This window comes from Diospyros lotus, chromosome 3, assembly GCF_014633365.1.
Source record: "Diospyros lotus cultivar Yz01 chromosome 3, ASM1463336v1, whole genome shotgun sequence".
NCBI classification, from domain to species: Eukaryota; Viridiplantae; Streptophyta; class Magnoliopsida; order Ericales; family Ebenaceae; genus Diospyros; species Diospyros lotus.
The window spans coordinates 34,673,738-34,688,587 of NC_068340.1; the positions used below are offsets into that span (position 1 = coordinate 34,673,738).

General features: G+C 32.4%; 1 protein-coding gene across 8 annotated transcripts in view; it reads left to right on the forward strand.

Annotated features, from left to right (window-relative positions):
* Window positions 1-3,299: 3,299 nt before the first annotated feature.
* The window catches only part of LOC127797387 (endoribonuclease Dicer homolog 2-like), a 91,959-nt gene continuing 80,408 nt past the window's right edge, over window positions 3,300-14,850 (forward strand). For 4 of the 8 annotated variants that reach the window (XR_008022202.1, XR_008022203.1, XM_052330244.1 and 1 more), the window contains exons 1-4: window positions 3,300-3,458; window positions 3,709-3,873; window positions 4,137-12,044; window positions 12,464-12,556. The gene's annotated coding sequence lies outside the window, so the exon portion shown is untranslated. Of the gene's footprint in view, window positions 3,459-3,708; window positions 3,878-4,136; window positions 12,045-12,463; window positions 12,557-14,850 lie in introns of all 8 variants that reach the window. The other 4 variants (XR_008022199.1, XR_008022198.1, XR_008022197.1 and 1 more) reach the window with 4 other exon arrangements.

A 14,850-nucleotide genomic window follows, 5' to 3' on the forward strand; every position in this document is an offset into this window, starting at 1 on the left:
AAGTACAAATAAATAAAAAACGTTAGAATCAAATTGTACCCAATAGTCACATTAGAATGCTAAGTGTCAATGTTGGCTAGAGACGAAGATTAGAGAGAAAGAAGGGTATTTTTTGGTCTATAAATATATTTTATCCTCAGTCCTGGAATTCATTTTCCAATTCCACCTATTTTGGTAACATTTGGGTTAATGTATTTGAATTCAATTCTTATAGTTAAATTTTATTACTTTTTTCTTTCAAATATAAAAAGTTAAAATTTGAAATAAATTCCATAAAAATTTGTGGAGCTAATTAATTTAAAAAAAAAGGGTATATTTATTGCCAAGTTTATTGCATTTGTTTGAGTAATGGATTATCTATCTCTTCCATTCACGTATATTTTTTTGTCAAATTTATCTATCTATGTTTTAAATTGCATTTTAAATACAAAGGCTGATGCTTGTAATGTGTTGATGTTCAAGATTAGCCGATCGTGATTCGTAGGCCCGCAATAAATAAATAAACCCAAAGTACAAGGAGGAAGAAACGAAATATAAGATACATCAAAGTTTTTTACGTGGTTCGACCATAATAGTGCTTACTCCACGACTTTCATCTGGTTCTTCTGACAGAATAACAGTATGGTATTATTAGTGTTTTTCCTTTTACAATGATGTTTCGACCCCTATTTATAATGAGGGGTGTTTACAATTACATGAAATATAAAAGTGTAGAGATGATATCATGAGGGACAAATGTCTTTATCATCTTTATAAAATCGGGAGTGAACTCCGTATTATCAATAATCCGATTTGCTTTATAAAAGTAAGTGGGTCCATGTCTTCAATTATTTAACAATCTTGTTGTTATACGAGCTAAATAGTTTGACCAACGAGTTGAATGGTTAAGCCAGTGAGCTATAAACATTGTTGGTAGTTAGTTGGGTATATCGCTGAGAGCTAACTTGAAGCTTTGCTGGGAGCTTGCTTGGTTCCGTGATTTGAGCTCGAATTTCAGCGATATATGAATTTACTGAGGAGCTCGGCTCGGCCTACTAGGCTTTAGGCGATTGGGCCAGCCTGCTGGATCAAGTCTAGCCCATAAGAAATAGTGCAAAAAATACCTGTAACATAATAATTCTTATATTTAAGTGTTATTACGTATGTCTACTAAAATCTTACTAAATATTTTCACTACTCTTAATCCTTATTTGAAATGAATAAATTATATATAAATTTATAAAATTCATTATTAGTTTCAAAATTTTATTTTTAGAATGAAAGAATTTATGGAATTTAATTATAGGAATTGAATTCCATGGAATGAAACCATGCTAAATCAAATTACACCAAAATATATGGGATTTGAAAATAAATTAGACAAATTGAGGGTAAATTTTGTTTAAAAAGGACTCCTTTCTCCCCTCTTGTGCTAGCAATTTCCATCGTTGTCACTGTTGCATACGTTGTCACTAACACAAGCTCTCATAACTTTATGAGTAATTGCAAATCAAGTCATTTTGAATATAGTTTTATTTTAATTATTAATATTGTATTTATATTTAAATAATTAAATATGATAATTATTTTTTAATTCAAATACAAATGTATACATTGCAAAATATAAACTATTGTATATATATTTTTTCTCCATCGATAATAATTATTTTTTCTTCTCTAATCTAGTAAGGATATTATATCAACAATATTTTAAGAAGGAAGAGCAAATAAAACATTAATGTTGAATTCATTATAAATACAAGTGCGTAAAATTCAATAGAATTCTATATTTAAGTTGCATAATTTTAAATATAATAAAAAATTAGTAAGAGTCGATGCCAATAATGAAGATGAAGATCGATGGCAAGAGTAGATGGGGGTATTTTTATTCACAAACAACTTTATTTCTAAATTGTGAAATTCATTTTTAATTTTTATTTTTGTAGAACTTAGTTTAATGAGCTTGAATTATATGAAATATAATTTCTAAAATTAAATTTCATAATGTTTTCATTCTAAATATAAAAAGTTAGAATTAGAATGTGGAGTATATTTCTTGCTAAATTGATTATTATTATTTTTTAAATATATTAAATTAAAAAGCAACTACCTTCTCTATTTAAAAATAATATATGTTTATATTTTTAATTACAAATAACGCTAGGATATTTATGTTCTGCCAATAATGTGTCAGCTCGAGGGAGGGAGATGGGTACCTGTTCGGAAATAAATTTTATCCTTAAATTGTGACATTTATTTTCAAAATTTTATATATTTTGATAGAATTAAATTGAATTCCATAATATTTTTATTCTAAATATAGAAATTTCATAAAATTTTATAGAGTTAATTCATTCGAAACAAGGGGTATATTTCTTGTCAAATTTCTTGGGGAAATTTGCAAAAATAGGACGGCCGATAAAAAACTTTGCAAAAATAGGACTCTTAATATTTTTGTGCAAAACTATGACTTTTGAGAGTTGAATTGACTAAAATGCCCCTGATTTAAATCAACCTATGATTCCCTTCGTCTTCTTCTTTTTCAATAGATCTTTTTCCTTCTCTCTCTGTTACTCTATATATATAAGATACATATATATATATATCAATCTATCATTTTTTTGTTCTTTTACCAATCTCTGTAACCTAAATATATGTGTATATATTGTTTATGATTTAAGAGATATGGGTCTTTCTCATTTTATCTCCATTATGTATCATATATTATACATATACTGTGTGTATTTGCGTTGATGGGATAGGAAAAGAGACAAATGGCGACCATGTACAAGAAAATGAGAAAAACGATTGCAGTAGGGCCATTGCATCATTGATTGCGGTCGCGACTGATATATTCACTACGACTATTTTAGTTTCTTGTTATGATCATGACAGATATCTTTAACAGATAAGTGTTAAGGATATCCTTAACAGATATCGGTAACTGATATCCTTAACAAATATCCGTTACCGATATCGGTATCTGTTAACCGATATCCTTAACAGATATCTTTAACAAATATCAGATATTCTTAAATTACTTGCAATGGGTTTGAAGGTGAAGGCCGACGAAGAAGCAACAACCTTAGATGCTTAGAACAGATGACGAGCGAGAGAGATGTTCTGATTGGCGGGGTGATTGGGGATGTGCGTGTGAGAGGAAGAAGATGAAGGGGATCATAAATTTATTTAAATCAGGGGTATTTTAGTCAATTCAACTCTCCAAAATCATAGTTTTATAAAAATAAAAATAAAAATTAAGAGTTTTATTTTTAGAAAGTTCTTCGCCGGCAGTCCTATTTTTGCAAATTTCCCAATTTCTTGCCTTTTCGAGAGCGTTTGTCCTAGCAAGGATGCTCGCTCTCGCTCTCTCCCTCTCTGTATAGCAGTATCAGTCTATATTTGCGATGAGCGTTTGTAAGGGATGATCGTTGTTTTCCGCAACTCGTAGAGCTCGCCAAGGCTTTTGATTACGCCCAGTGAGTTAGTTTCTCCATTTTCCCACTTCCATGTCTCTGAATTTCTCTCGCTGCCTGCCCGTGAGACGCGTTGATTTTGGATTTAGGGTTTATCTAGCGCAATTTGGGTTTTCTTGATATGCGATCTATTGATGCTTTATGAATGCATTCGCTTTCTGCGGAAACTTTCGTCCCAATGTTATTCAAAGCCGATCGTTCACTTAATTAATTTTTTGGTTTTAAGACTTTGATCGATCAATCTGTTTTGCAGTTATCAAATGGAAGCACCAGCAAAAGGTCTCAAGCAGAACACGATTGTGCACCGGGTAACCGGCTCTGGCAAGGCACTGATATCCATAATGCCGATCGTTCACTTAAGGGATGGTCGTTGTTTTCCACTACTCGTAGAGCTCGCCAAGGCTTTTGATTACGCCCAGTGAGTTAGTTTCTCCATTTGGCCTCTTCCACGCCTCTCAATTTCTCTCGCTGCCTGCCGGCGAGACGCGTTGATTTTGGATTTAGGGTTTATCTAGCGCAATTTGGGTTTTTTTGATATGCGATTTATTGATGCTTTATGAATGCATTCGCTTTCTGCGGAAACTTAATTAAATAGAATTCGTCCCAATGTTATTCAAAGCCGATGGTTCACTTAATTAAATTCTTGGTCTTAAGACTTTGATCGATCAATCTGTTTTGCAGTTACCAAATGGAGACACTGATACCCATAATGCTTCTTCACAGGTATGTGTACCTTTTGCAAAAGCTGTCGCCTTATATCTTTCTTTTGTACCTTCCTTTTTCCATGTTGAGGACCCTTTTTATTCATCACTAGTCCTTGATTTTAACCGGTTAAAACTTTTATGTCTTCCTCCTCAAATGTTGATGCGCTACAATGAAAATAATACCAAGGACTGTATATATCTGTCATTGTTATTGTTTGTAAACAATTATCCTAGCAAGCTGAAGCTGTGGCGATACACATTGACCCGAAAGAGGGCAAGTATTGGGGAGAAATGGGAGCAGACTATTGGGATGCCAGAATTTGGAAACAACCGGACAAATATGAGGTGTTATTGGTCGCTTCTTTACTTTTCAGTTTTGTGTGGCTCTGATTATTTACTTGTTTTTAATCATAATCACCATATGCAATTGCTCTATGACTTTTTGTTTGTTGAATTTGTTCTCTATACAAAAGGCTCATTAAGTATGATATGATTTTTGTAATTTGTTCTAGTTTGTTTTAGATTGTGAAGTCATACTTTCTGTAGTCTTTTTTATCAAATTTGGGCTTGTGGCATAGTCAAGTTCTGTTAACACAGTGGCTATTGCTTGCAGGTGTTTGTAATGACATCCATGATCTTGCCAAACACTTAGGCATAAGTTTTTTATATTAGACATGATAAGAAGGTTCTCATTTTCGATGAATGCCATAATGCTATTGGAAGGCATCCCTATACCTGCACCATGACAGTGTGTCAATTGCTATTACACTATATTCCTTACTGCTATTTGATCCACCAACAACTGATGATAATGTGAGCTAAAAATTAAACTTTCAATGTTCTGTTGGCTTTAGTTTGTCTAGTACTTGTGGATGGATCTTAAATTCAGTTATAAAATAACTTCAGAGGCTAACACCTAATCATAGAAAAATGAGATCTTCCAACAGGGAGGAAAACGTGTAAAACTCTAACAAGCTTGAGGGCTCACCTGTGTAGGTGGGCCATTTGTTTTTTGATTCTAATACTTCTTGTTCTACTGATTTACTAACTTCTCTCTTATCCAAGTGACTTTTGTCCAGCCTTCTATGGTGCCAACGGCAAAACTAAGAAATGCCCCTGTATGTAATGATGTTTTTGGAAAAATATTTATGATTGAACATACTATGAAAAAGTCTATATTATTAGTTATGAGCCTAAAATTCTCAGTCATAAAATTATCCTTTTCGGTTTTCGTATTATGGTGTTATTTCCTTAGTCCAATTGGGTTTGCAATGCTCTCCTGCATATTTGTTTTCTAGATAAGGTTTCTGGGACAAAATTCCCAAACAAGCGTTCTTTCATTGTGTTGTATAATTTAAGTTCTAAGTAGGTATACTTCTATCTTTGTGGAACTGAGCCAATTATACTTATATTAGTATGCTCTGCTAATTTCTTAAAAGAAACCTTTGATCTATAGATTGCCTTAGCCTAGCCTTACATTTACTTTTAGCCAAGAGGCCTTCAATGTGTAAAATGACTATGTCTTTTTTTGTCCAAGTTTACTTGTCAGCCATTAATTAATTTTATAGTATAGAAAGTTGCAAGTTTGTTTGGCTTGTCTCCATGATAAAGAGGAGTTTACTAGCATGTTGTGTATTTCCACTTCCTGTATGTCTATGTGGATGTTGGCATTTAAACATGCACACGCCACAACCTGGATTATAATCAATTTGATTAATTGACTAGCACTTCTTCAATAGGTAATTTAAAATTTTCAGTAATCTACTATTTTGTCTAAAAAATAATTAACTAAATACTACATTTTCAAAATTATTACCTATCTACCATGTTTGAGACTACCCAGTATGTCACGCTGGAGGGAGAGCCAGCGTGAGTGGTCTGTATATGCATAACCACCTGTGGCATAGAACCGCTTGTGCCACAAGCGATTCTTGTTGAGCACTTTGACAAAAATAATAAATACATAGATACAAGCGGATATAAGTAATAACCACTTGTGTTACAAACGGTTATTATTGTCAAAGCATTTGAGGGGCAAATCTGATAATGCAAACTGGAAGCAGATTGTATGCCAAGTTATTTTCCTTTTCTGTAAAACTTTTTCAATCTTCCAGTTTCATCTACCAGAACTTGTAAAAGTCTTTGATCAAGTTTACACTTCCACTCTAGCGAAATTATAAGTTCTATTAATATGATGTTTGCCCATACAAAACAAGAGCAAATTCCAATCAGAGCAATGCCATCTTCATTTCCTCCCAAAATATGGCAAGAATAAGAAGTGGATGTGGTGGTGCTGTGATTCAAACCGAGTTCACTGCTGAAAACAAGGAGATCGCCCGGGCTCAGCAAGCTGTTGGGGTGTCCACCTTGTATTTTCAGTAGTGCCAATTACCTTGCTGTTGGTTTCACCGACCTCCATTGTGTGAGACAGTTACTGGTCTTTAGGGGAAGGCTCAGCCTTGACTCTAGCAAATGATAGTTGTTGGTAGTAGATATAGTTTTTGACAGCAACAATTGCTTGTAGCAAAAATGGTTATTAATTATTGCCACTTGTGATCCAAGCGGATCTACATTTTTATTAATAACACCAACACTTGGATGATTTATTATAAGTGTTTTGCAAGATCCTCTTGTGGCATGGGTAGTTAAGAAATTAATGCCTAGCCATGTTAGCCATCCTTTCAGTATGGCATCGCATGCAGCCCCAAAGGTGGTAGATTGGTAATAATTTTGAAAAACGTGGCATTTAGTCAATTTTTTTTATGCATTTGAAAAGGGTTATACTTTTTTCTCTTTGGGCAGGTTTAGTTCTTCTGGGTTTTATGTCCTCCCCTTAAGTGTTTTGTCTTTGGATTTCCTCCAATTGACTATGGAGTTCACACTTGATTGTCTCTCCTTGCAATCAATACCACTTACAGTTTGCTCTTGACAGTCAACCCACAGATGACTTTATTCATCACTGTCCACACTTCTTCCTGACTGTTTTGGGAAACTGACCTCGTGTACAACTGTCTCCATCATCAGTCTTTCCATTTTGGTTTGGACAACCTACCATTAGTCAAGTTTCCAACACTTCATCCTTGGCTGGCTTAGCTCTCGGTCTTCTCCTTATCTCCTGGACTATCCCTGGTTGATCCAACAGTTTACTATTGGTTCTGTACTGATGTAAATATCTTAAGAAATATTACTCTAGGTGTAAATTTAGGGACTAACACTTTTTTGTTTATCTCCTTCAATCACCAACAGTAGCAATTTATTAATTCCAAGCTGTTCTTTTTCTCTGCATTTTTTGCTTCGTATTTTTAAAATCCATGTTATTGTATGGCTGTCTAAGTTTGTTACTGTAGGAATGAGTGTTTGTCTTAGTTGATACTTCTTTGTTTAGGTAGCGTTTGTTAAAATGACTAAGATAAGGTTGTATCAAGATGATGTTGGAATACTTTCTGAACTAAGATATGGAATGGTCAATATAAGATTGAAAATCATTTCAAAATTTTTATCAAATTATTTGTTAAATTTTTTGGAATGTACTAGAGGACATATGTATTATTTTTTCTTATATGTAAGATCCAAGATATGCTTATTTAGAGAGGGGGGGGGGGGGGGGGGGAGATAAGCATATTTGAAAAATGCCAGATAAGAAGTTGCGTGACTTCTTCTCTAAGGGTCATCAAATAAGTTTAACAAATATATTGGAAATGACAAAAATTTAGAATGCTTTCCATATCTTACATTTTCTGATCTATATCTTGGTTAACAAACACTACCTTAGGATATACATTTTTCAATGAGTTCTGTTCTGTTTATTTTCTGGTACTTATATCTCATTAGATTCCAATGCATTTGCTGGAGTCGTATCACTGCCAGCTGCAATGCATTACTTCCAAGCTGTTCTTTTGCATTTTCTGCTTCATATTTTTAAAATCCATTTAATGTATGGTTGTGTAAATTTGTTACTGTGGCAATGAGTGCCTGTATTAACTGATACTTTTTTTTTTTTTTTGACCTATACATTTTTTTTTTTTCCCAGCTAGTTCTGCTTTGTCCACGTTGTGATATTTGTAACTAATTACATTCCAAGGCATCCGCAGGAGTTCTATCTCCGCTAGTTACAATATAATAATTCCAAGCTTCCTAGGATATTCAGAATGACTGCTTCCCCAGTAAAGGCAAAAGATATGGAAATGTTTAGAGCCGAATTTTATATTGATTTTAATGTTCAGGAAGCTGTTGTTTATGTCATCATTTTCTTTTTGTTGCTTGCTTGTTCAGAAAGGTAGGGCTACAACTGTTTTTGATCCAGGATCAAGCCAGGGTCTACCTACCAAAATTTTCATCTTTTTGTTACACTGCTAGGCATTTGGCTTTTACTCACGATCCTAGTAATACCTGGTTTTCATCATGCGTATAATTCGTTGCCTTTGTTTTCTGTACCATTTTTATTTCAGTTTGTAGCGCTCTATTAAATTTCTTGTCCTATAATTGAGTATTCCTTGATTTGTATATTTTTTTCAATGCAATTAATCACTTGCTCTATGATAAATGGTTGGATAATGGATAACTGCAGAATATTTGTCATGTGATGAAACTGACTTCTTATTGTGGGAGAAACTAGATGTGCATGTGGAGACCATTGTTAGGGATTTGAGCTTGGAGGTATTTAAGGTTTTGTGTACTTATATAAACAACAACAACAACAACAACATATCCAGCTTTTATCCCACTATGTGGGGTCGGCTACATGAATTCTAGACTTCCATGTATTTCTGTCTTTTGTCATATCTTCATTTAGGCTCATACACTTCATATCAAACTTTAATGTCTTTTCTAAAATCTTCTTGGATCTACCTCTATTTCTTTTTTTGACTAATTGTTCCATTTCATCAACTCTCTTCACATGAGCGTCTCTTGGTCTTCTTCTCACATGACAAAACCATCTTAGTCTAGTCTCTCTCATCTTCTCCTCGATTGGCACTACTCCTACCTTATTACGAATAACCTCATTTCTAATTTTATCTTTTTTTGTATGGCCGCGTTTTGTGTACTTATATACGGTCTGGTAATTTCTGCAACTTTTACTGACATAATCGTTCTATGTTTGTTGTCAAATCTCTGAATTCCTGTTGCTTGCTTATTCATTCTTGCCCTTTCTTCATTTTGTGGTACATATAAGTCAGCAGTGGTCTATTGGTGATGACTTAAATGCTGATCTGGTTGCTGGATATCTATCTTCAAAAGTCATTTGTCTCATTGAATCTCTTCTTGATTACGGGTTCTGTTGCATGATCAGAATTTTTCTTTGTAGCGTATATTTTATTTGTCTTGTGCACTTCGTATGATACTGATGTATCCTGGAAGGTGGTCTGAAGTCAGATCACAGGCTGAAGGTGCATAAATCTGAATTTTGTTTGGGAAGCAACAATCTCCATTTTCCAGCATGTAAAGATTTGAGTTCCATGATCTATGGCATCATTAGAAACGAAAATAAAACATAATCTTTTGTATTTTTCACTTCAAAACTTCTCACAGTTCTCTATCACTATCTTGGAAAATTGTTTGACTTGGTAGAACCAAATATTTCTTAGTTTTTTAATTTTTTCTGACCTCAACATACTTTGGGTGCCCATCATGGTGGGTTTGTTCTGGGCTTGTTCAAGTATGATATTATGGTCAGATGATGATTTTGTTATTCGCATACATGAATATATTAATAGGTATTTGATTTTTATGTCCTTGTCTTGATTTTGTGGAATTTGCTGTTTTGGCATGGTCATCTTGAGTTGCATTTATGCGTGGGGATGTTTAACCATGCTTTGTAGTGTCTTAGCTTCATTGGAGGATGTTGTAGGAGAAACTTGGAGTTAGTCTGATTCCTATTGGGAAAATAAATTTGGAAATGGTTAAAAGGATTTTATTTTTATGATAACTATAAGATTAGGTGTTGCATGTTCGAATCCCAAGCTTTCCTTGCTAAATAATATGGGCATATATTCTGCGGAACACCGTTCTCCCTTTTGAGGTTCTAACCATGGAGCGCACAAATTCCAAAAACGCACTGTTACTCCCCCAAAAATGACTCCTCCAGCTGGGGAACACATTAGATATTTACCTAACCTTGTAGGTCCTTGAGTGGATGCCACATTAGCCCCAAGATGTTGGTTTAACTTCTGAAAACTCTTCTGTTTCAAAATTATGTTCCAGCATTTACTTAGAGGTTGTCATTTCTTGCGTGTTATTTTATGTAGGGATTTGAAGGATTTGTGTTGTGTAGTTTTTGTGGAAAGAGTTGTTACTACTGCTGTTATTCAAATGCTGTTGAGTGAATTTCTATTAAAATGAATGAGTTGGAAGACCAAATATATTGTAGGAAATTACTCTAGTTTTCTGTCACAAAATAGAAATACGCAAAACAAAACTGTTGAAGAATTTCGTGATGGCATGGTATCTTTTTTCGTTAGAATAATATGCTCTAGTGTCACTAGATAAAAATGCTTTTATGCCATGGGTTATTTGTAGGTGAATATCATAATTGCAACTTCAATTCTTGAAAAGGGTTTGAATGTTCAAAGTTGCAATCGTGATTAGATTTGATCCATCAGCTACAGTTTGCAGTTTTTTTCAATCTCAAAGTCGTGCTCGAATGCAGAATTCAGATTTTTTGTTGATGGTTAGGAGGTATGCACTCATTTCTTCTATTACGTTTAAAAAATCAAATGAAGTCCGTGAGGGCCATGGTTTTTTGTTTCTGCCTCTAGTCTAAAGGGTAAATTAATCGTACACCCTTTGAATTTGGCCATTTGTCTTAGACACTCCCTTAAACTTTAAAATTTGCCTAACCAGTCCTTAATCGTTTCAAAATTAACCACAACACCCCCTCAAATTTAGGGGTTGTCCTGGTTAATTATAGAAAATTTAGGGATTGATTGGGTGAATTTTATAATTTAAGGGGTGTTAGGGTCAAATGACCAAAGTTACGCTAGTGTGTGACTAATTTACTCTTTAATGGATTAGAGGTGGAAACACAAAACCATGGCCCTCGTGGACATCATTTTATGTTTTTATAGGTAATAAAAGAAATGAGTGCATACCTCTTAACTATCAACAAAAAATCTGAGTTCTGCATCCGAGCACGACCTCGAGACTAAAAAAAATTACAAATTGTAGTTGATAAATCAAATCTAATCACTAGATTGCAGCTTTGAACATTCAATCCTTCTTCAAGAATTGAAGTTGCAATAATGATGTTCAACTGCAAATAACCCATAGCACGTAAGTGTTTTTATCTAGTGGCATACAAAGGATATTATTTGAACAAAATAAAACCTACCATGCTCTCAAGAAAATTTTCAACAATTTTGCTCTGCGTACTTCTATTTTGTGACTGAAAACTAGAGTGATTTCCTGCAATATATTTTGTCTTCTAGCTCATTTCTTTTGGTACGAATTCACTCAAATAGTATTTGAAGAACAATAATTGTAATAACCCTTTCCACAAAAATTATGCTATGCAAATCCTTCAAATGGAATCCCTTCATGAAATAACACATAACTTCTAAATAAATGATGGAACCCTTCAAATCCAATCCCTTCATGAAACAACACATAACTTCTCATGACATAACTTCTGAATAAATGATGGAACGTAATATCATCATGATGTCTCCTATATCTGTTGCTATCATTTATTCTTTCTCATTCTTGCCATCTATCATGCATCGGATTGAGTGTTTGCTTATTGCCAACAAGTTGAAAAGATGTAATTGGATGTTATTATTTCAACTGCCAAGGTATGTTCCTGATGGGCAACTCGAGCAACCCACAGTCAGAGAGAGGTAGCAGGGTAGAAGGAGCTAGAGGAGATGGAGGGTGCGTGCTAGATCGAGAGGTAGATTTTTACGTTCTCTCTTCACATTGTTTTAATATTTTCTTTTCAATTTTTATTGTTTTTTCTTGAATATCTCATAGACTTTAAGACTGTAAATTTATTTTTGATTATAAAATTTTCAATTATAGTTCTAAAAAAAAATCTCTCAATTACAAATTTTCAATTAAAAGTAATAATAATTATCATATGTTCTTGTTGTTCTTGTTTTCATTGTTTTTTTTTTTTTTCTTAAATCCTTGATATTTTTACGTAATTAGCGAGCTCCCATAAAGACTGTATCACTGTAAGGGGATTTTATCTTTACTTTTTATTCTTTCGTTTTCTGTTTTGATGTAAATTAATTTTCTTTATTTCTAGAATCTAATCTTTTTTTATTTCGAAAGTGGTATTTTTTAACTTTGCTCATCTTCTTTTGACAGATATCAAGTGCTGCCATGCTACCCTCTAATTGCAATTTGCACATACTACAAATATAGTCCAGATTCCGGAATTATCAATTCCTCCTAAAAAGGGTAAAGGCAATTTTGCAAATTTGAGTTCTTGAATCATAATTTTTTTGAATTCCAGAATCATATTTTTTTGAATTTCAATTTGTATTTATATTATTAAAATAAAATTAAATGTTACTATTCAATTGATTTTCATTCAATTAACACTCAAAAATTTATTTTGATTATTCAATTGATTTGATCATCATTGAGAAAAATCATTTGAAGAGTCTAATTTGGATTTTGGAAAAGTTTTGGATTGCTACATACTTGGAGTTTATAAGATTTTTCAGGTGATACATTTTTTTTTACTCAATTGTTTAATTTTTATCGCCAAGTTAATATGTCCAATAAAAAATATGCATAAGGAGAAACTTAAGAAAAATAAAAGAACAAATAGTTTGATTTAATATAAAAAAGGTAGTCTTGAGAGAGATCTAAATAGCCATAGTAATAAAACAAGTGAATATATAATTTTAAATGAAATAGGAGATCATGAGATAATGATAGAACAAATTATAATGATGAAAATTGTAATAATAATATGGTTGGTGGAGAATGTCAAGAAAATATGGAAGAAAATGAAATTAATGTGAAAATTAAGGATTTCAACAATAACTTGAGTTATGTTTTTATTAATATTTATGATCCGGAAAGATGGAAAAATATTGATATTAAGTTAAAAAACTTGTTAGTTGAAAAATGTTCAATTAAAGAGAGTGATACAGATTTTTCAAAAGATGAAATTTTTGGGCATTTTTTCATTTTTTATTATAGAGGAGACTATAAATGAGAAAATTTGTGATAGAAGTTGGGTGGTATATTCAAAGGATTTTAGAAAAATTTATTGTTTTTGTTACAAATTGTTAGGTATAAAACTTAGTGGAAGCCAATTTGGCAATGAAGAAACTAAAGAGTGGAAAAAACTTAGTTTTGAGTTGAAAGTTATGAAATAAATAACAAGCACTTACTTAATATGAATGCTTGGTTTGATTTATAATTGAGTTTTTTTAAGAGTAAAGAAATTGATAAAGAATATTCAAAAAATGTTTTAAAAAGAATCATTGTTGTGGTAAAAACTCTAATTAAAAATAATTTGGTATTTCGTAGAATTAATAAAAAGATTTATCATATGAAAAATAATTTTTTTTTAAGTCTTATTGAGATGATAGCTGAATTTGATCTAGTATTACAAGAATATGTTTGGCGTATTCAAAATGGTAAAATTCATAATCATTATTTGAGACATAATATTTAAAATAAATTCATATAGATGTTGTCATATGAAGTCAAGAGTATGATTTTAAAGAAAATTAAAGAGGTAAAATATTTTTTTATTATACTTGATTGTACTCTAGATTTAAGTGACGAAGAATAAATGTCTTTCATATTCTCATATTAAGGTGTGGATGTTTCAGCTATTACTTACTTATAGTGATACAGATTTTACGGGAAGCTCTAATTATGTAAAAGCATTAAATATTCAAGAAAAATGAAACAATGGAAAGAAGAGCATATGATAATTATTATTATTTTTGATTGGAAGTTTGTAATTGAAAATTTTTTTTAGGGTTATAATTGAAAGATTTATAATAAAAAATAAATTTATAGTTTTAAAGTTTATGGAATATTCAAGACGAAAGGGTAAAAATTAAAAAAAAAAATTTAGAACAATAGAAAGAGAGAATATAAAAATTGGGAAGAAAAAATGGAAAATACAAAATATTGTAAATTAATTGTTGGGCTGGGAGTTTGTGTATTTGTGTGAAATTTGAAAAAAAGTTGGATTTAAATTTTTTTAATAAAATATTTATTATTAAAAAAATAAAAAATATAAATTATAAGATTTTAGGACATTCCTAAATGCGGTGCCTTAAGCGGCCGTTTAGATAATTTCATGGTCGAATTGGGGGACCACCAAAATTCTCCGATTATGTAGGGAATGACACCTTGGTGGAGGCTGCAGAGCATCCCCTAATTCAAAGGAGAGAGTTGCTTTAAGGTCTTGAAAGATAACCTTCTCAAAGCAAAACATCAAATGAAGAAACGACATGATTTATATAGAACAATTTAACGAGTGTGATTGGATTTGGGTCAAATTAGAACCCTACAGGCAACACTTCTTTGCACACAGGTTCATTATAAGTTGAGTCTAAGGCCTTTATCCCATTAAGAAAAAGATGGATCATGTTATTGGTACCTTTTAGACTACATTTTGGCTTACATAATATATCATAAATAACAAAAATATCTTTCATGTCTCATCGTCTCGCGCCACCTCACCGTCTTAGGTGAGATGTATTTTAATCATGCGCCTC